At 38.0% G+C, this 20894-nt stretch overlaps 1 protein-coding gene across 1 annotated transcript in view; it reads right to left on the reverse strand.

The window, feature by feature from the left end:
* GPC5 (glypican 5) overlaps positions 1-20894 on the reverse strand; it is a 1053876-nt gene that overhangs the window by 895770 nt on the left and 137212 nt on the right. The window lies entirely within an intron of this gene.

The following is a 20894-nucleotide window of genomic DNA, read 5'->3' on the forward strand; positions in this document are numbered from 1 at the left end:
ATGAGCTATATGCTTTGCATGAAGACTTGGTGAAATGAAGGAGAACCAGTAGTTCAGGGGTATAAATTCTCGAAGGAGCTGAGGAAACTGTGGGAGACTCCAGAATTGGGAAAATGGCAAGACCAAATCATTCTCTGTCTCTCCAGCATAATCATATGGGTTTATTAAATGATACACTCCTCTTAACAAAGTAATCTCCCTTTATGCTGCTCTTCACCATGAGTTAAGCATTATAGCCATCATCATGCTCACATAATTGGTACATTGGTACAGAGAACTATTACTTTCAAGCTCCAGTAGAAACACAGAACACATCAGTGTTTATCAAGTGAAATAAAGAAGGTAGAGGAAAAAGTATTGCTCTCAAAAGCATAAAGAGGATGTCATAAACAACAGAGTGTACTTGATTGAAAGAGTGAGCTAAATCAGGTGATTTGTTTTAAAAGCAGTTTCTAGATTTATAGGACTTTGTTAATACTTTATTTTTGTTCTAATTCAACTAGAAGTATAAATGGAGCTCATGTCAAGGTTATGGAAGAAAAGAGAAAATTGTTCTGCCACAAATCAGCTGAGTGAACTACACGAGTACCTTATCTTCTCAGTCTTAGTTTCTCAATCATTAAAACAGAAAAAAAATAAATGAATGGGTTGGGATAGACAACTTCAGAAATTATTTACCATTCAAAATCCTGATGCTACATGTTTCTGGGTATTTTTCATTTAAAACCCAGCTTTTAATCCACTTATTCACTGATGGACGCTTAGGCTGCTTCCAAATCATGACTATTGTAAATAACACTGCAATGAACATAGGGGTGCGTACATTCTTTCAAATTAGTGTTTCATGTTTCTTAGGCTATATTCCCAGATGTGGAATAGCGGAATCATAAGGCAGATCCATTTTTAAATTTTTGAGAAAACTCCATAGTGCTTTCCACAGTGGCTGCACCAGGCTGCATTCCCACCAGCAGTGCACCAGGGTTCCCTTTTCTCCACATCCTCGCCAGCACTTTGTTGATTTATTGATGGTAGTAGCCATTCTGACAGGTGTGAGGTAATTCCTCACTATGGTTTTAATTTGCATTTCTCTGTTGATTAGTGGTGTTGAGCATCTTTTCATGTGTCTATTGGCCACCTGTATGTCCTCTTTGGAGAAGTGTCTTTTCAGGTCCTTTGCCCATTTTTCAATTGAGTCGTTTCTCTCCTTGGTTTTGAGTTTTATAAGTTCTTTATAAATCTTGGAAATTAACCCCTTCTCAGATGTATCACTGGAGAATTTACTCTCCCATTCAGTAGCTTGTCTTTTTATTTTGTTGATGGTTTCCTTTGCGGTGCAAAACTTTTTGGTTTCATGTAGTCCCACCATGTCTTTAACTGGTTTGGGAATTAGGATAATGTTGGGCTCATAAAATGAGCTTAAGAGTCTTCCCTCCTCTCAAATTTTTGGAATAGTTTGAGAAGGACAGTTGTTAGTTCTTCTTTGGCTGATAGAATTCACCTGTGAAGCCATTTAGTCCAGGGCTTTTGTTTTGGGGGAGTTTTTCAGTGACTGCTTCAATTTCACTAGTTGTAACCATAACCCTACATTTAAGGCAAACGGCAAGTGCAAAGGCCCTCAATTTCTTCCTCCCAGTCCCAGGCTGTGGAGCACTGGATACCTGGATTAAACTGAATCTCCTTCAGGAGAAGCATCTCCAATGTTAAATTAGTTTAACACCAAAATCACTTCTGTGTTCACTACTAAAGAGTCTGAAGATTTAATAGACCACAAAAGAATATCACGTCAGTGGTTCCACACACACACAGTTTAGAAATGAAGACAATCCCCAGTCATTAGAGAAATTGTTCCAAGAAAAATGACATCCCTGGGACCCAGTAGTTGTGCCGAATGCCAGAGCAACACCTGGTGATATCTGAGGGCGGAGCAGCCGATTCGCAGCCTCCCCAGAAAGCTATCCATCTACAGCAGACGTCCAAAGTATGAATGGAGACTGCCAGGCAGAGTCATTTATGTCACGGGAACTAAAACGAAGCCAGGGCCTTGAAGACATTTGTTGCACACACACGTCCTACCCTGCACATTTTCCATGAACTTATGAACCTTTGAGCTGTGCCTGAACTTTCTCCACTCCTCACCATGACAACCAGATCGTCTACATGATTTTACTTTGAAAGGAGCCACCTTGTTCTGCCAACCAGTATCTTTCATTTATTACTGGGCTTGACCAATCACTACTAACTCAGCCAGAAGCCCTCATTTATGTACAGAGGATTAGATTAAGGACAGCGCTTGCAACCCAAGCCTTTCTTTGCTCTTTCTGGGGCACAATTTGGGCTGTTTCGTGAATCTGTGCCCAGGGCTGCAACCCTCCCCTTTGCTAAAAAAAAAAAGAAAGAAAAAAAAACAAAAAACAAAAAAAGCCCTTTATTCTTTACTACCAATTAAATTTTTTAGCAACAATTATATATATATATATATATATATATGTGTGTGTGTGTGTGTGTGTGTGTGTGTGTATGCAAAACTGAAATCCAGTTATGAGTAAATTTGCACCAAGAGGTTAAGGTTGGCCCTTTGCAATTTACCATAACAAGAGGTGGATATTGATCTTTGCCTACTATGTTCTCCCTGAGAATGGTATTCTTGTTTTCCTACAAAATTTAGAAATACAGAGTGGTGACTAACTCAGTCACCAGGTCTTTTCCATTCTGCACAATCAAAACTTCTCCATCCTCATTTTCATTCGGGCTCCCTATTTTTAGCACCTTCAGGCTGAAGCTGAGTATAAATTCCACCCTAGGCTATGGGGGGACTGTGACCAGCACCTTTTCCCAGGCAGCTGTTAAGACGGAGGAAACCTGCACCTTGAACTTACCTCCACCCATTTATTAACTAGAGAATCGTCTCTACAGATCCCAGGCAGAAGCTGCACATGGTCCTTCTAAAGTCTGTTTACTCTGGAGCTTCAGGAGGACTTCCAACAGCTTTCCCTTTTTCCAGGAGTTAAGTGCTTTCCTTTCGCTTTGTTTGCCACATATTTCCTTGCCCTCTGGACTGCGCCTCGAACGGCCTTTCTCTCTGTTGTTCTCTGCTCCTCTCAAGAAGGCCCATCTAAAGTTTAACCGACTTATTTTGCTATGAGGTTAGCCCCTTTCCTACTATAACTCAGGTAAGGTAGCATCGCTTGCTGTATTCAACAGCCTCCTTCCACTATATTTTCCTTTGTTTGCTGGCCCACATATCTTCTTTTCCTTTTTTAACTTTTATTTATTGATTATTTTTAGAGGGAGATAGAGGAAGGGAAAGAGAGAAAGAGAGAGAAAAACATCAATTGCTCCACTTATTCATGCATTCACTGGTTGCTTCTTCTATGTGCCCTAACTGGGGGTTGAATCCACTAGCCAGGCATCTCTGAAAAATGCTCTAACCAACTGAGCTCCCCAGCCAGGGCTCAGATATTTTATTTCCTAACATAACCCTTTCATTTTTATCTCCCATGATGAGATTAAGTCAAGAAGTATGGTATTGAGACAACCAAGAGTATTGTTTGAACCAAACTTGGACTCAAACTATCATTACCTTGCTGGATCCCCTCTAATAAGCCTGTCTTTGTTGCTCTTGCCCCCTTGAATCCTGATTCCACAGAGCTCTTTGGTGTGTTCCAGAAAGACAGCCAATTTCTGTATGATGACTGACAGTAAACGTATCACCTTACACACCAATTATGTAATAATTTTCTGATCATTTTATATGGATATTATCTTCCCCTCTCAACCATGTGCAGATTTTTTGTACTCATATAACTGACACAATCTCAGGGATCCTAAAGCTCCAACTTGTTTTGGCCACATTGTAGGTTTTAAATGTCCTATCTGTGTATTACATTCTTTAGTGTTTATGTTTTTAAAACCTCCACTCTAAAGTCAAGCTGAAAGTTTTTAAGAAGAAAAATCTACTGTTAAAGTTTAGAGTGTGAGAGAATAACACACAGCTTTAAATAATTTCAATTATGCTTCAAAGGACAGGTGTAACTTTTTTTCCTCCAGCATGATTAAGTTGTAATTTACAAATAAAAACTATACACTTTTAAGGTGTACAAGTTGATGCTTTGTTATATGTATATACTTTGAAATAATCATCACAATATTCATAACCTCTCATGGTTAACATTTTCTTGTGTATTTAGTGAGAACACTTGAAATCTACTCTCTTAGAAAATTTGAAGTGTACAATACAGTATTGTTAACTATAGTCACATTGCTACACATTAGATCTCCAGAACTTACTGATCTTGAATAACTAACTTTGAGACCCTTGAAAATCTCCTCATTTCTCTCTCCTTCCAGCTCCTGGCAACCACCATTGTTCTTCATTTTTATATTTTTATATAACTTCAGTTTTTTTCTTGTTCTAGCCTTGTTTTTTTCAGTTACAGTTTACATTCCATATTTTGTATTAGTTTCAGTGTACAGCACAGTGGTTAGTCAATGATATACTTTACAAAGTGTTCCCCCTGATATTTCCAGTCCCCAGCTGGCACCATACATAGTTATTACAAGAATGCAGAGAAAAGAAAACCCTCATGCACTGTTGGTAGGAATGCAGACTGGTGCAGCCTCTATGGAAAATAGTATGGAGGTTCCTTGATATGTAAATTAATAATGGATCTGCCCTAGGACCCAGAGATTCCACTTCTGGGTATATATCTGAAGAAACTCAAAACACTAATTCAAAAGAATACATGCACCTCTATGTTCACTGCACCGTTATTTACACAATACAATAGCCAATCTATGGAAGCAACCTGCGTGCCCATCAATAGCTGAGTGGATAGGAACTTCAGTTTTAGAAGGCTAGCTCTCAACAGTTTCCGGTACCCTTTTAGATCTTGTTCCAGTTGGCTCTTCGGAATTTCACCTCTCTTGTACTTGATGATGTCTAGTTCATGTCTCTGATCTAGTAAGATCTAACAGATTCTCCTTTTCTAATACCAACTGCACAGGCATTTAAGGTATTGTTTTACCCTCTCTGCCTTTCCTCACCATCTCGATTCCCTTTCATCTCTCTTCAGTTGGTTCTCTGAGTTATCAACAGTTCTCTTGAATGAAATCTCTGTCTTCCTCCAGCTTAACCAAACCGTCCTCCTCTCTTCCTTTCTATTCTTTTATTATTTCTGTCCCGATAATAAAACTGAGGAGTGTTTCCCACGGTCTCTGATTCTTCATCAAGTACCTAAACAGTTTTGATATCTAGAAATAGGCACAGGTGTTTTTAATTACCAGTTCAGTCATTTTGTCCTGATTTCAGTAAAAAGAATTGAAGCCTCATTTTCAGCACTGCCTACCCACAGCTTACGCCGAGCACCTCACAATGCTCTTTAACAGATGTAGTTCTTTTTATTTTTCTTCCAGATTTTTTTTTAACTGAAGCACTATGTGCAATGAGGAATAACGCACTTAGCTGTGGTGTTCTAATGTCTGTCTGCTTCTCGACAGCAACACCAGGTTCTGACTGTGTCTGTGAATTTCAGTTCACACCAGCACCCCAAATTCTCTGGCCTCCTAAATGGCTAGGGGCTTTTAAAAGACATATCCTGCTTACCTACTGCTTTAAAAACAGTCACATATATTTGGGCAAAGATCACAGAGTACAGCATCAAGGTCTGCATGCAGAAGCCCATGCTTACTAAGCCTAGGGAATGAAGCTACCTGACCAGGCTCCACCAGTTCAAAACCAACCATACACGTTTTTAAAAGTGCATAATATAGCCTGAAAACACAAGTGGTATTTACTTGCTAATACCAAAATCTCTAAGTCACCCATCATATACACAGCAGTAACTTTTATCCCTAAATTCCGCTCTCTGTAATGTTCTCAAATATTCTGGCGTGACTCACAAGATAATGAATTCCAGATGTTCCAATAAAGATCTCTGTTCCCCACCCAGGTTCAGAACCAAATAAGGTAGAAGGAAGAATGAGGTAAATATACACCAAAAAAGAAAAAGAAAAAGAATTAAAAAATAAAAGGAAGAAACCTTGGAAAATGAATATTGAATCTATGGTTAAGCCAGTGAACTAACAGAACAAAGCTGGGACACGTGAGGGAAGAACACGTATCTCCCATTCCTTGTTGAGGGGCAGTCGTTAAAGAAATTTCTTGACCCCCTTTTTCTCTTCTCTCAGTCCTCCCCTCAAGGAGAAACATGAATTTTCTGAATGGAAAATTTTGGAGCAAGTGATTTTAAAGGATAGTTTGTCTTTTATTCCCCTCTACCCTTCTTCTTACATTTTTTATTTAATTTATTGGGGTGACTTTAGTTAATAAAATTATATAGGTTTCAGGTATACAGTCCTACAACACATCATCTCTGTATTGTACTGTGTGTGCACCACCCCAAGTCAAGTCTCCTTCCATCAGCATTTATTTCCCCCCTTTACCCTCTTCTACCCTCCCCGCCTCCTTTCCCTCTGGTAATCACCATTATGTTGTCTGTGTCAATGAGTCGGGGTGTTTGTTTACTTAACCCCTTCACCTTTTTCACCCAGTCCCCCAACCCCGCTTCCATCTGACAGCTGTCAGTCTGTTCTCTGTCCGTATGAGTCTGTTTCTATTTTGCTGATTTTGTTCATTAGATTCCACCTGCAATTGAAATCCTATGGCATTTGTCCTTCTCTGACTGGCTCAGTTCACTGAGCATATTACTCTGCAGGTCCACCCATGCCGTCACAAAGCAGTCTTCCCACAGAAAGCATTCTCCCCCACTCTGCGATTTATAGAGGCTCATCCTCTGGTGTGGAGTTGTGGGGAGATATGATATTGTTTAGAGCAGCTATGGACTGTAAATGGGTCTCTCCAGTTAAGTGTACTGAGTGTCTCTAAGGGCAAACTGTAAGCAAGTCCTTTGGAGATATATATATATATCCATACACACACACACATATATATATATATGTGTGTGTATATATATATGTATTATATACATGAAAAAGGAAAACAGTCATAATACCATGGTCTTTTCTTATAAAACCAGTTATTGCTTCAAAGAAAAATAGGTATAGATATGGATATAGATATAAATATAGATATACACATACACAGATAAGTGGATATATAGATATTTGCATATATAGTTATATACATATAGACAGGGAGACTGAGACAGGAGAGGCAATGAGAACAGGAGCAAGCATGAGCAATGGACGTGAGCTTCTTCACCTGCGCAGATGGAGACAGAAAGTCGGGGTAAATTATGTATTGAGCACCTCAGCCCTGACTGATTCGGTTTTCCAATCGCCTACAAATAACAACAAGCCTTTGTCTACTATTTAACCTCTAAGCATTCCATGTAATCTTATCTGAAAAAATAATTCTTCTGAGACTACCTTTAACTATCATTATAAAATCTTAACAGAAGCTAGTCTTCCCAAAAGGCAAAGCAAATAGAGTTTCTATAGTATTTGAAAGAAACCCAAAAAAGGCCCTAAAAATGAAGTTTGTTGTTATTTTTGGTTTTTAATACAAATATAACTACAAGGAGTCATTATTTGATTCTAGTAGCTTGAATGAGTATATTAGACCAGTGCCTTCCCTAGAGAGAGATCTAGTAGACAAGAGAAAATTCTGTGCCTGGGATACAGGTGGTCATTGGAAAAGGTCACAGAAAGGTAAAATAAAGGTGCTGAAAACATACACCCCAACTTTTACTCTGTGGTTCACCAGATAGTCCTAGCTTATCTAGCTCACTGGGCAAGATTTCCCATCATACATACCATAGCTTTGAGAGTCATTTTTATATTAATGTGCCATTTCCCATCTTGAGGGACAAAAGGAGTGATTCAAAACAGTAAACAACAATAGAACAAGGAAGTCCAGGTTCTTGCTGAACACTTTTAACTCTGATGAAGTTTCCTTTTGTACGTTTTAATAGCTTTTAAGTCCTAGTCCTCCTTGAAAAATTAGATTCCCATCATTTCTTACTGGGCCTTTTAGATTTCAAACTTAGTCAGCTTTCATGGCAAGGAAGGCACTACGATGGGATGGGAGGAAGGCTGAGCATCATGAGGTCTGTGTGTCTGTCTTCTGGAAACTTGCCTTCCAGAAGTCTCAGTTTCCTCCTCTGTAAACCAGAGGGGTCTGGACAAAATGATTCCTACAGTGTTCTACTTGTGGCCTGCTTCAGTGCCAAATGTAAATGACTTATTTACACATAGGACACCATATTGATGCTTCCATGTGACAGAAGGCAGGGTATGCATTTTACATATCTCTAATTGCCAACTCTTCAAAAGATATGTCACCCTCCCCATGTTAGGTACTGGAAGGAGCACTTTAGCACATGACCAAACCTCTTTGCATCCCAGTGTACAATACAACCTCGCTGCTCATTCTGTCCCAGGTGAGTCACCTGCGCTCAGGAATGCAGAACCTTGGGCCCCACCTCAGACCAATGGAATCAGAATTGACATTTCAACAAGATCCCAATGGGACTAATTTGCATTAGGTTTGACAAACCCTATAGACAATGCTACGCTCTGGAATGAAAAGAGGTGGACTTAGCCACATCAATGTTGCTTATTGATAAAGCACTAGGATGGAGTAATTTAGCCCTTAACAGTTACCCCAAAACTATTAAGTAGTACAGCTCAATTTAGTTTTGTCTGATTTGAAAGCCAATGCTCTTTCCCCAACACCATGTTATTTTCTGGCTGAAATTATATATCCTTTTACTTGAACCAAGAGGTAATCAGTAGATAGATATCGATGATAGGTAGACACAGACTAACTCAACATTTTTCAACTTTTTCCATCTCATGGCACACATAAACTAATTATTAAAATTCTGCAGCACACCAAGAATTTTTTTTTTTTTGCCAAGCTGCCAAAAATAATATGTATAATTTTGATTCATTCACACTAAAAGGCTATTGTCGTGTTGACAGTCTAAAGAAAAGAGGTCAGTACCTCTGACTAAATAGGCATTGCTTGTTTTAAAAATTCTTGCAGCACACTGGTTGAGTATTGCTGACGTAGCTATGTGATATGCGTAACCAAACTGCAAGGAAGCAGGTTAATTATGACACTCTGCTCTATGCTGCCTTTGACTGGAGACCAACTAAAACTGCAGTTACGCACGTCCTTTTGTTTATTCTTAGGAATAAAGCAGGGACTAATAATTATTATAAACTATTGTGCTGATGCAGAAAAAACTAAAATCCACAACTAGGTTCAAGCAATTAGTAGACAAAACCATATTCATAATCTGTGGTATAATCAGATCATGCGATGACAGAGTTCAGAACGCTGACACATAGCTTTGTAGGCGCGGTGAGGTCATAAGACAATATAGAAACCAGCAAAATAGTAAACCTCTCTCATCAAAAGAAAATTACCCTATTTATATGGTCTCTTGCTGATTATAGAAAAATATATAAAAGTTAAGTTATTTGATTTAGATGTATTAGAATTCTGTAAATTGTAAGGTAAGAAAGTTTTCAAAGACAATATTAGAGTTGTTTCCTTATAACAGAAGTGGAATTTCTGCAGAACCAGTAAACATCTACTTGTAGTAATTACTTCGAATTACATAACGTATTGATGTTGTAGAATACTGTTAGGAGGATCATAATGTTTTATTACAGCGTTACATCATCTCCTCCAGAAGGCTATACAGCATTTATTGCTGCATGAAAATTATGTTCTTGGTCATTTTATGAAATCACACCTTACAGAATTTAAATGATTCCAAGTAGGTTAACTTGATTTTGCATTTTAAGTACCTGTTTCAAGATGTGAACCAATGATAGGTCTTCCTACTATGTTACTTTTTTCATGCCAAGAACAAGAATAAAATAATTCTTTAATTATTATTCAAACATTATCTCTAGAGATTCAAATTCTGTACCACTGATAAATTCTTTTCCAGATATACCTGAAGAATGAAAAGTAAAATATAAGGTCTGACAGAAAATATTAAAGATCCTCCTTCCAAAAAAGGAAAAAAAAAAAAAAACCTACCAATCATACTGTTTAAAAATATTATTTCATAATGTGATTTCAGGCAGAGCTGAGCACTAAACCAACCGGACAGAGCAGAAGGCAGGACTCCAAAGGCACAGCAGGGTGACGGGAGAAGACCAGCCAAAAGGCAGAGCTGTGCTTGAGTGGTGACTGTAATGCTTCTTGAATGTGTACAAAGCCCTCTTACATGAAGGAGTCATTTCATCTTCACAACAAATCCTCTAGGTAGATAGGCCAGGATAATCTTGCTGTGTAAACAGAGGTTTGGAGAGCGAGGCCCAAGTCAGGTTTTCTACTAATACATAGTTTCTCTGTTTTGAAAATGTGCTACTGACCTTTTATGTCAAACTGATATATGATGTTGGTTTGTGTTCACTGTAACAAATGTCACTCTATACTGTAACCTTGAAATACATAATCTGACAGGATTCCTTCCCACAAAGACAAATCAAGGTTTCCTATAACCTAGATTCTAGGCAGAAAAAGGAAACAGTCACAATACCATGATCTTTTCTTCTAACACCAGTTATTGCTTCTTAGGAAACCAGTTATCATTTCAAAGCAAAATGCATTCTGTTTGATATTAGTAGGGCTTTTAAGCAGCTAATGGGGCCCTTACCACTTCAAAAATAAAAGTGAAATTGAAAGACCTGCTTCAAATCTTATAAGAGAACAGCCTCATGAAAAGTAAAAGTGGGATTTAAATGGAAGGAAAACTAGCATTTATTAAGTTCACACACTATAGGAGGCCTTTTTTGGTGGCCTGAACAATGTATTGTTATTTTCAATGACAACTTCTTACAATCTATATATTTTATAAAGTATACACAATGAATTGTGCTAAGGGTCTCCAGCTCGTTCTCCCTAAACAATGTGACAAAAAGTGTAGTTAGGATTAATTTTTAAATACTTCAGAAGTCTTTCTTGTATCTGTTCTCCCCAGTCTGTGTTAAAACAAGGTACTTGCTTGATTCAAGGAATTTATTATTCAGTGTTTGTAGGTTGTAAACTATACCTACAGTCAACCATTTTACTTCTTTTGACTCCACCCATCAATTTTTCAACCCCTTAGCCCAAACCACCTTCTCCCCACCATTAGGTAACAAGTAGTAACAGCCTAGAATAGATATCCTTCCATACTCTCTTTATGTTCAAAAATAAATAAAGAAAAGAGTTATAAACATCTATATATTTTCCTTTGACTTCATGTATTCTTCTTTTGCTATAAATTTTTTAATTATTTTATAGCAAAATGTGTCTTTTAGAAATTATTCTCCAAATTCCTATCTTGGTACAGCATACAGATCTTCCCAACTCCAAGAATATGCAAATGGAGTAACCTAGTTTGGGGGGGGGGGATTTTCATTGATTATTTTTTATGTTGCATATAGTGTTTCCTTATGTTGTTAATATCTTCAGTCTGTGTAGATTTTTGACCTTTCTTATTCTTAAACATGTATAATATTGTTCTCTTTTTTCTTTACTTCAACAGGGTTTTATTGATTTTTTTGAATAATCAAAGAAAAATAGTTTTCCCTTATTCTTCCTATTGTATATTTATTATAGGACTTAAGGTTAGCATTTCCCTTTATCTATTTTAATTTTTTGTCATTGCTTTTCCTGTAAATTTTTTAAAAAGCATTAAGTTTCTTTTTTGGCCCATTGGCTGAAGGTATCCCTCAACTACAGCTTTTCCTGAGGCTAAGTGGTTTTATAAAGTATTCCCCTTTACAATGTCCTCAAACAGTTTACAATTTATAATTTTGGTTTTAATTTGTTTTGATCCATAACTAACTTAGTAGTGTGGTCTGCAATTTCCAAAAGCAGAGAAGACTGGGGTGTCCATATTTGATACTAATTATATAGAATTAGTGTAAAATAGAATTTGTAAAATTTCTACCCTTTTCTAATTTTCAGATATTTATTCTAGTTTCTATTCTAGTTCTTTTTCCTGGTTTTCTTCATGGCCAAGTATACAGTTAGTTATGTATTTCATAGATATATAAAACAACATTTCTATTTAAAAGTGTAAATTTCAGCCCTGACTAGTGTGGTTCAGTGGACTGGGTATTGTCCCACAAACCAAAAGGTCACCGGTTCAATTCCTGGTCAGGGCACATGCCTGGGTTGCATGCAGGTCCCTGGCTGGGGGCATGCGAGAGGCAACCAATCAATGTCTCTCTTGTATATCTCTCCCTCGCTTTCTCCCTCCCTTCCCCTCTCTCTAAAAATACATTTGAAAATATATTAAAATAAAACAAAAACATAAACTTCTATACATAGCCTTTAAATGATGTTTACTGATATCATTCAAATACTCTATGTCCTTTATTATGTTTTCTCTACTAGGTCTGACTCCAAAATAGGAATATTAATATCTCCCACTGTAATTCTATTTTTATCAAGTTCTCCTTGGAGCTTTAACAGTTCTTTCTATGTGTATTTAGCAGCTATGCTGTTTGGAGCATTCAGATATGTGATTCATTGAAAAGTAGGCATTTCATTACTGCATAATGTCTATATATCAGTAAGTGCTTTTCACCATTCAGTCTGAGTATAACACCAGTATTATTATGTTTCCTTTTAGATTTTTTTTCCTATCCCAATATTTTACCGAATTAATGAAACTCCTAATCCTTCTTTCTCTTTGGCTCACTTGTTTATTCCTTGCTGCTTTGGAAATTCCACTCCAGTTTTCCATTAGCTTATTTATTTAGCCTTTCTTTTACTACCAATTACAATGAAATATTTCTCAAGTATAAAAAAAATGATGCTTATTCATTAGGACAATATGTTTCCTTGCTGCTTCCTATCAATCTGCAAAAGATAAAACATTTATAATATCTCATTGCTCATTCTTCCCCCTGCCAAAGATTAGATATTTAAAGTGCATGCTCCCCACTACCAACTTTCTATAAAAATGAGCCAAAGACATCCCCAGTGTATTGACCCTGTATTGTTTACTTCTGCCCAGAAGGCTGGTACTATTAGTTCAAACGCCTGCCAGTGCCCAAACTCAGTTTTTTACACATCAAATTGTTAAGTATATTTTATTGATTATGCAGTTACATTTGTATCAATTTTTCCCCTTTGCCCCCGCTCCACTTATACACCTCTTCCCTCCAGCAATCCCTACCCCTTATGGGGGGGGCCCATGTCCACGGGTCGTGCATATAAGTTCTTCGGCTTCTCCATTTTCTTTATTATTAACATCCTGCTGTCTATTTTATTCTTACCAATTATGCTTCTTGATCCCTGCACCTTTTCCCCCATTCTACTCCTCCTTCTCCCAGCTGATGACCATCCAAATGATCTCCATACCTACGATTTTGTTCCTGTTCTGGTTGTTTGCTTAGTTTGTTCTTGTTTTTGTTTTTTAGAGTCAGCTGTTGATAGTTGTGAGTTTGTTGTCATTTTAGTGTTCATAGTTTTGCTCTTCTTTTTTTTCTTAACTAAGTCCCTTTAACATTTCATGTAATAATGGTTTGGTGGTGATGAACTCCTTTAGCTTTACCTTGTCTGGGAAGCACTTTATCTGCCCTTCTAAATTATGGCTTTTCTGGATATAGTAGTCTAGGTCGTAGGTCCTTGCTTTTCATCACTTTGAATACTTCTTGCCAGTCCCCTCTACCCTGCCAAGTTTCCTTGGAGAAATCAGGTGATAGTCTAGTGGGAACTCCTTTGTAGGTAAACTCTCTGCTTTTCTCTTGCTGTTTTTAAGATTCTTTCTTTATCTTTAACCTTTGGCATTTTAATTATGAGGTGTCCTGGTGTGGTCCTCTTTGCATCCCTCTTATTTGGGACTTTCTGTGCTTCCTGACCTGTATGTATATTTCCTTTGGCAAATTATTTCTTTCATTATTTTTTTCAAATAAGTTTTTAATTTCTTGCTCTTCCTCTTCTACTCTGGCACCCTTATGATTTGGGTGTTGGTACATTTAAAGCTCAAGAGGGTCCTAAGCGCCTCTTCATTTTTTTTTTTTTTTTTGCATTCTTGTTTCTTCTGTAAGTTCTGATTGAATATCTATGCTTTATGTTTGTTTGTATTTATTGAAGTCCCTTCTTCCTAATACAATAAGCTCTACAGATATAGAATTAAATAGAGAGTCTGAACTGCTTTCTCACACCATATAACAGAAGACATCCTACAGCTGTTGTAGCAACACTGAACCAGGATCACACTGGCTGTGGACATTTCTGTTGTGGTTAAACTTTTAGTCCTAGATCTGATATTGGACTAGAGAAGATGCTCCAAAAATGCCCAACTATCAAATTTCATCATCACATATTTTTAAGCACATGTTATCTGTCCTCTGGCAATGAAGCAGACCAATTTTGGGATGCAAACTAGCAAAAGCCTCAAAGCAAATTATAGTTTTCCAAAGCAATAGCCATGCCCAATAGCCATGCCTATGTGAGACCAATTTCATTAGCATTAGATATAAGTAAGAGTAAAGATTAAATGACAAAATAGGGTCACCAGCAGAAAGGCCTGAAGACAGGAAGAGTCTACAGGGCCTGGCAGGCAGCATAGTCAGAGACATCAGAGCCATGGGGACCGTGTTTTTGGAGGGCAGTGCAACTGTGAATAACTAAGGCCATCTTATTGTAAGAACGATTCAGTGGAGGTCAATAACTTTGCACAGCTCATCAGAGAGCATAGTGTAAGAGTCTCGACGCAGTAAAAACGGTAATAATCCATCTTCTCATGAGAAAATTATTTGAGGTTGTTTGTCATTTTATCAAAACTTTCACCCCTTTACAGACATGATATCGACACTATCATTTTCAATCATAAACATAATAAAAGCCTGGAGACTCTTGTTCATTTCATAATTAGATTATTCTGTTTAGGTTAATGCCTAATGAAGCTCATCATATTTACAACTGGAAAAATCTCTCAGACGATATTATCATATTTGGTTTACATGACTACTTTTGATTTAAAAGAGGAATAAATTACATGGTGATTTCAGAAATGAAAGGAGAGACCTGATGGTAGTTGAAGTGTGACTTGGGCCTGAAGGTACGAAAGATGGAGGGGAAGAAATCAAGCAGTTACTCAGCACCTCCTGACTTAGGCGCTGAGCTAGCCATTTATACCTATTATCTCAGTCAGTCTTTCCAATAACCCTTTTAAGGCATGGCTTTATCTCACCCTGAGAAAATTGAGGCCAAGAGAAATAATTCACTTAAGGATTGGTGGTAGATTTGATGGGCATGTATGAATGAGTGCAATTTGAACAAAACAATAAATTCCATAGACAAAAAGCCCTAATCACACACACAGAACTTGTGTTAATGTATAAATAGAAATACAAGCCACTTAAGCCTAAAGTAGATTGAATAGGAAAACGTACAGAGATCGCCTTAGCGGCCTCTCTCAGCTGGAATGTACCTCCAAAGCACACAACCTGCTAGCGTGAATCAGTATCATTTCACTCATCCTTAGAAAAATCAGCACAACCTTCCCTTACTGTGCCTTTTTTTTTTTTTTGTGCATGACATTTCCAGGTCTTAAAATTTTTCTATAGTTAAATTATGGCATGCCTCCCACAGGTCTGGGGCATTTGTTAAGAAATAAAGTGATACTTGACTAAGAGCTGCGGAACCAATTAAAATCCCTCCCGGCAATAAAAAGTAAATAAAAAGCCTCTTACTGGTGTCGGGAGGTAGCAAATTTGAATACAATGGGGAGGAAGTAGAAAAGAGTGTACTCTAATTCTAGAAGCTGAAGTCAACCGTGGCTGTGATGAGTCTTCACAGTAGGACACCTTTGGAGGTTGGTACTCAGTTTATGGGGTCCACTATACACAGTATTATTTAACAATTGAATGTGTCTTGGGCATGTTTTCAAAATAATTAAAAACCCTTCACTTAAAAATGGAGCTGATGTAGTCAAAATAATTAATCCTTTGCAATTTGAATTTTTTAAATGTTTAGCCATTTTGTTATTTTAAAATAATACAGCTCATATTTAATTTCCCCTTGTATTAAATAATCTGTAATATTTTACATGATTTTTTAAGGTTTTAAGTTGAATTTTTTCTTGAAGTAAGTTAATCATTGCCTCTTTCTAATAATATTAATCCAGTCTTAAAAAACAGTAGCTAAAATTCTACTAGGGAAAAAAAAACTGAATTTGTCTCTTATTTCCTATAATTAAATGATAGTAACGAGTCCATTTTTATTTATTTGTTTTATTACATAGAAGATACTTTATTATACACTTGATAAGGATGATGAGGACTGTTCCATTTAATCCAACAGTTCCGCAAGTTATGCACCAATATTACTCCCCCGTTATAAATGAGGCCCCTTGGGCTGAGAACATTTCAGTGAAGTACTTACTGTCTGTCACACAGCTCACCCAGGCTGGCCTGGCCTTGGATCCCTAGTAACATTGACATCCGAACTTCAGCAATGAACACATAATATCATGAGCAGATGTAAAGTATGTTATTAAAATATATAAGCAGGCCTGATAGTGTCCTCTCAGAAACATCAGGGGCACTGACACTCGTTCTAATTCTGCGGTCCTCTCTGAGAAAGCACCTGAACCAGGCGGTGCTCACACCGCAGGCTGATGGAGATGAACAGTGATTATGCCTGGGTAGAGTAGACATTCAGCTGTATACAATACCAAGATGAAGATGGGGGCCTGGCTCAGATGGGGTGGTCCCAGAATATAGCTAGGCTAAGGTATATAAAAAATGTCATATGAATGTAAGCCCGGACATGGAAAGGGACAATTGACCTTCCAGAAGACCTGTTGTGACCTTCACTCACACAAACATTAATGTCTAAGATGATCCATCAGAGAAGGAAAACTCTGACTCCAAACCTCCGCTGCCTTGCGGCACACCTCTTCAGGGGAAAGGCTAAGGGAGTAAACCCCGACAGAAAATCCGGAGCCGGAGTCCCTAAGGCGGTTTGACGTTGTAGTCAACACCGGCAACTCCTGCGGCGCACCTGAAGCCAAGCTGTATTGACTCCGTCTTTCCCTTGGACCCTTCAGCTGCGAAGAGAGGGGGGGTCTGCTGCGTGGGCTACAGCAGACCCTCCATATCACCCTGCCCAGGCTCTGTAGCTTCATCGCAAGATGTCGATTCAACACGGGAGGAGACAGATACTGTGTCACTCCCGAGTTGGACTGCACAGCCATTCTCGGCGGTGCAGATAGACTCTTAAGAAGCTACACCATCGTCTCTCGAGACGGATGGCTACCGACGACTTCCATGTCTCTCCCACAGAACTGGTAAGTCTCTTTGCTGTATAAGCTGGTTGCACTGACTACTTTTAAATCCTTTAAATATGTGACCTGGTTTTAATTCAGCCAGCTAATGTCTGTGTCTAATGTCTCCATTAACCTGAATCCCTAGAACAGAATTAGACCAACTACAACCTGCGGGCCAACTTGAGCCTGCCCATTTTTATACAGCCTGCAAGCTAAGGACGATTTTTACAATGTTCAATGGTTGGAGAAAAAAAAAGAAGAAAAAGATGATTTTCTGACACACACAATTTATATGAAATTCAAACTTCAATGAATGAATAAAGTTTTATTGGAAACCAGACACGCCCATGCGTGTGTGTGCGTGTTATCCAGGGCTGCTGTCTCACTACAAGGGCAGAACGGAGTGGTCGCAACAGAAACTGCATAGTTCATAAAGCCTAAAATATTTACTGTCTTGCTATTTACATGGTCTGTAAGGTAAGCTCCACTTCTAGAATGTAAGATCCATGCTGACAAGGTTTTTTTCCTGCTTTGTTCACTTCCTTACCCTTAGCACCTGGTAAGAAATATTCAAATAAATGTACTGAGAAAGGAAGGGAAGGATAATGAGAGGAAGGGAGGAAGAGAGGGAGGAAAGACTTTGTCAGCAAACCAGTCAGGCGTGTGATAATGTTTAATTCATCAGTGAACCCAGCCCTGAGATACTATGGGCATTCAATAATTGTTTGGTAAGCAAATAAATAACCAGTCAATACCTCAATGGGTTTAACACTTAAAAGATCCAACCCATTGATCTAACTTGACTATACTTTTCTATTTTAATAAAACCTCTGGCAAAATTGTATTACATCAGAATTTTAAGTAAAAAGAATTGGAATCTCTTCCCCCAAAATGTGTTGTAAAGATAGCAGCACCAGAATCAGGATGAAGCCTCCCAAGGTGACAACTGGGATTATTACTAATCTCTTGAAAAAGTTTGAATATTATTGTTAAAAAAGCAACATATACCCAATATTATATACACAAAAATCAGCTGAAGCTGTCAAAATTAACCCTATCATAATATTATTATTCTAAATTAGATAGCATTTTATAAAATGTCACTTACAAAAACTGAAGTACTAACAATTGATTATATGATCTGTTACATTCAATGCTACAAGAATACTTCTATACCTAGGGACCGATGAAATTATTGAGTTTAAATGCTTTAAAATGACACAAATCAGAAAACTGGACAGAAATAAACAATTAAAATCAGGAGGGGAAATGATAAATCATAAAGATCCTTAATGAACATGTTTTACATTCATATATTTCTAAAGATCTTCCATTTTCCAGAAATTTTACGATTTTAGAATGTTGCATAAGATACTGTATTTCATAGGTTACTAGCTTATGTACCAGGCAAATTAGAGATATTAGAATAAGTATAGCACGGTGACTTCTGTCAGCCACATGACCTTATGTCTGGGACAATTATTATCCCCATTTTACAGAATCTGAGGTTGATAGAGAGTACATAATATGTCCAGAGTAGCCCAGTTAGTATGCAGTGGAGCAGAACTTTTAACCCAGAATGTCTGACTCCAAAGCCCAGTGTGTGCTGCTGCCCTTGTCACTCATTGTAACTGCCTGTCACCTCATCCGTATCACCCAACAGACTCGAGGTTCCCTGAGCGTGGGCTGTTCTGTCTCCATTATTTGTGTTACGTGCATTACTCCTATTAAGAAAAATCACCAATAAACATTCATTTTAAATGCTTTTGAGAATTGTGAAACACAGATAATGGGATGAGAGGTGAACAGCTGGATATGTAAGCATATCGTGAATATCTCATTGTAGAGGCTGTGTTTGTCTCCCCCTTTTTAGCCTCCCAGGAGAGGGGGTTATGTTTACAACTCTCTAACATCCTGAGTTTGTTCGGGTTTCTTTTTTGATCCACTGGTATTACCACATACTAACATCCCAGATTCCCTTTCATATTTGAACATTTACTTTCACCTTTGTACTTTCCATATCATTAAGAAGAGCTGCATACATTTCCTTCTTCATATTTGCTCTGTAAACTCCGTGCCAATTGTGACATTTGCCTTCTTTCCTGATGCTGAATGCTGGTGATGTTGAAACATGAGGAGAGGCTTAACTGACACACGACAGAGTGAACGCCAAGAGATCTGACTGTCCTACTGCATTTAGAACGTGACATTACCTAGCCTCTCTCATGGCACATTTTACTAGATGTATTCATGCCTGAAAAGTACTTTGAAGATAACCTGGTGCACAGTGAGGGTTATGGAAGTGTAATCCATTATTCGTCTTATCACAGTCTCCTGGAGAAGTGGTTATGTGAGGAGATGCCGTTGTCCCAGGCCAACAAGACTCTCATTGATCTCTTCAGAAAACTCCCCACCTTTGCATGACAATGGAAGTCTACAAAGTTGGGGAAAAAAATAGAACGAAGAGCAAAAGCTAGAGGCAAAATAACTAACAGGTAGGCTACTCCTGTCAATGCGACAGTTAGCACTTGAACGGGTCTGGTGGCTGATGTGAAAGCTCAGAGACCATTAGTGAGGAAGAAGCGATCACAGCAGGTTCCCACCGCAGACAGTGCCAGGAAGTTCAGGCAGGTGAACAGGCAGCGACACAGTGCTGGCCCGGTGTAGTCCAGGTGTCTGTCTGATCAAGGGGGAAGAACATAACAGCGAACACTGAGCCTGGCTAAAGTGTCAGGTATCAGCAAGATTGAGAACTATGAATCAGGACTGGCGTCATATGAACTGCAGAAACTCAAGTGACAGTAAGCTTCAGAGTTCAGAAAGAATTAGGGCAACTAATAAGGAACCAAAACACCCATTTACATACATTAGAATAATAAAGATATTCAGGAACTGAAATGAAAATAGAAGCCAGAAGCTTAGGGCTAAAGAATGAAGAAAAATCTTGACTGTCCTTTAAGATGAAAAGAGCCTGTTATAGGCTGACTTCCTGGTGAACTAATAACTCAGCATTCTTTAAGATTTCTTTAACTGGAGATTAGACTGGATCCAGAATTTGAAGTTAGGCTGAGTCTGGAAGTGAGGAATTGAATCCAGCTTTGGCCTCTAAAGGGACTTTGGAGACAGAGAAAGACAGGCTACACTTTTATCTCTATCATTTTAAATCATGACCTTGGACATGAAACATTTGTCATACAAGCTTAATAGCCTTGACTGCTCAGAGAGTTGTTATAACAAATCACACAACAAAGATGGTCCATAATTGCTTCACAAAGAATTTTTATATTCTTTTACTAGTTTTCATTTGTTGAATCTTCTAATCTACATATCTCTAAAAATCTTTAAGCTATTATTTTAAAACCCAATGTCATATGACCTCATTAAGGAAGCAATTTAGTTAACTAATGTCATTATATTACTGAACATTCTAACCAATCTGACAAATTTTTCATAACCACCCAGTGGGATCCAGGCTCCCTGGTAATTTCTGACATGTTGATAGAGGGGTAAAAACAACAAATCTTATCAACACTGTCACTTTGAAAATCTCACTTTCTGGAAACTGGAATTAAGATCCCTCATCCCTTCATAAAATCGCCCTTTCAATTTGATAAAAAAATCTTAGATGACTCCTCA

The sequence above is a fragment of the Furipterus horrens genome, unplaced genomic scaffold (assembly GCF_987537825.1).
Source record: "Furipterus horrens unplaced genomic scaffold, mFurHor1.1.pri manual_scaffold_12, whole genome shotgun sequence".
Taxonomy (NCBI): Eukaryota; Metazoa; Chordata; class Mammalia; order Chiroptera; family Furipteridae; genus Furipterus; species Furipterus horrens.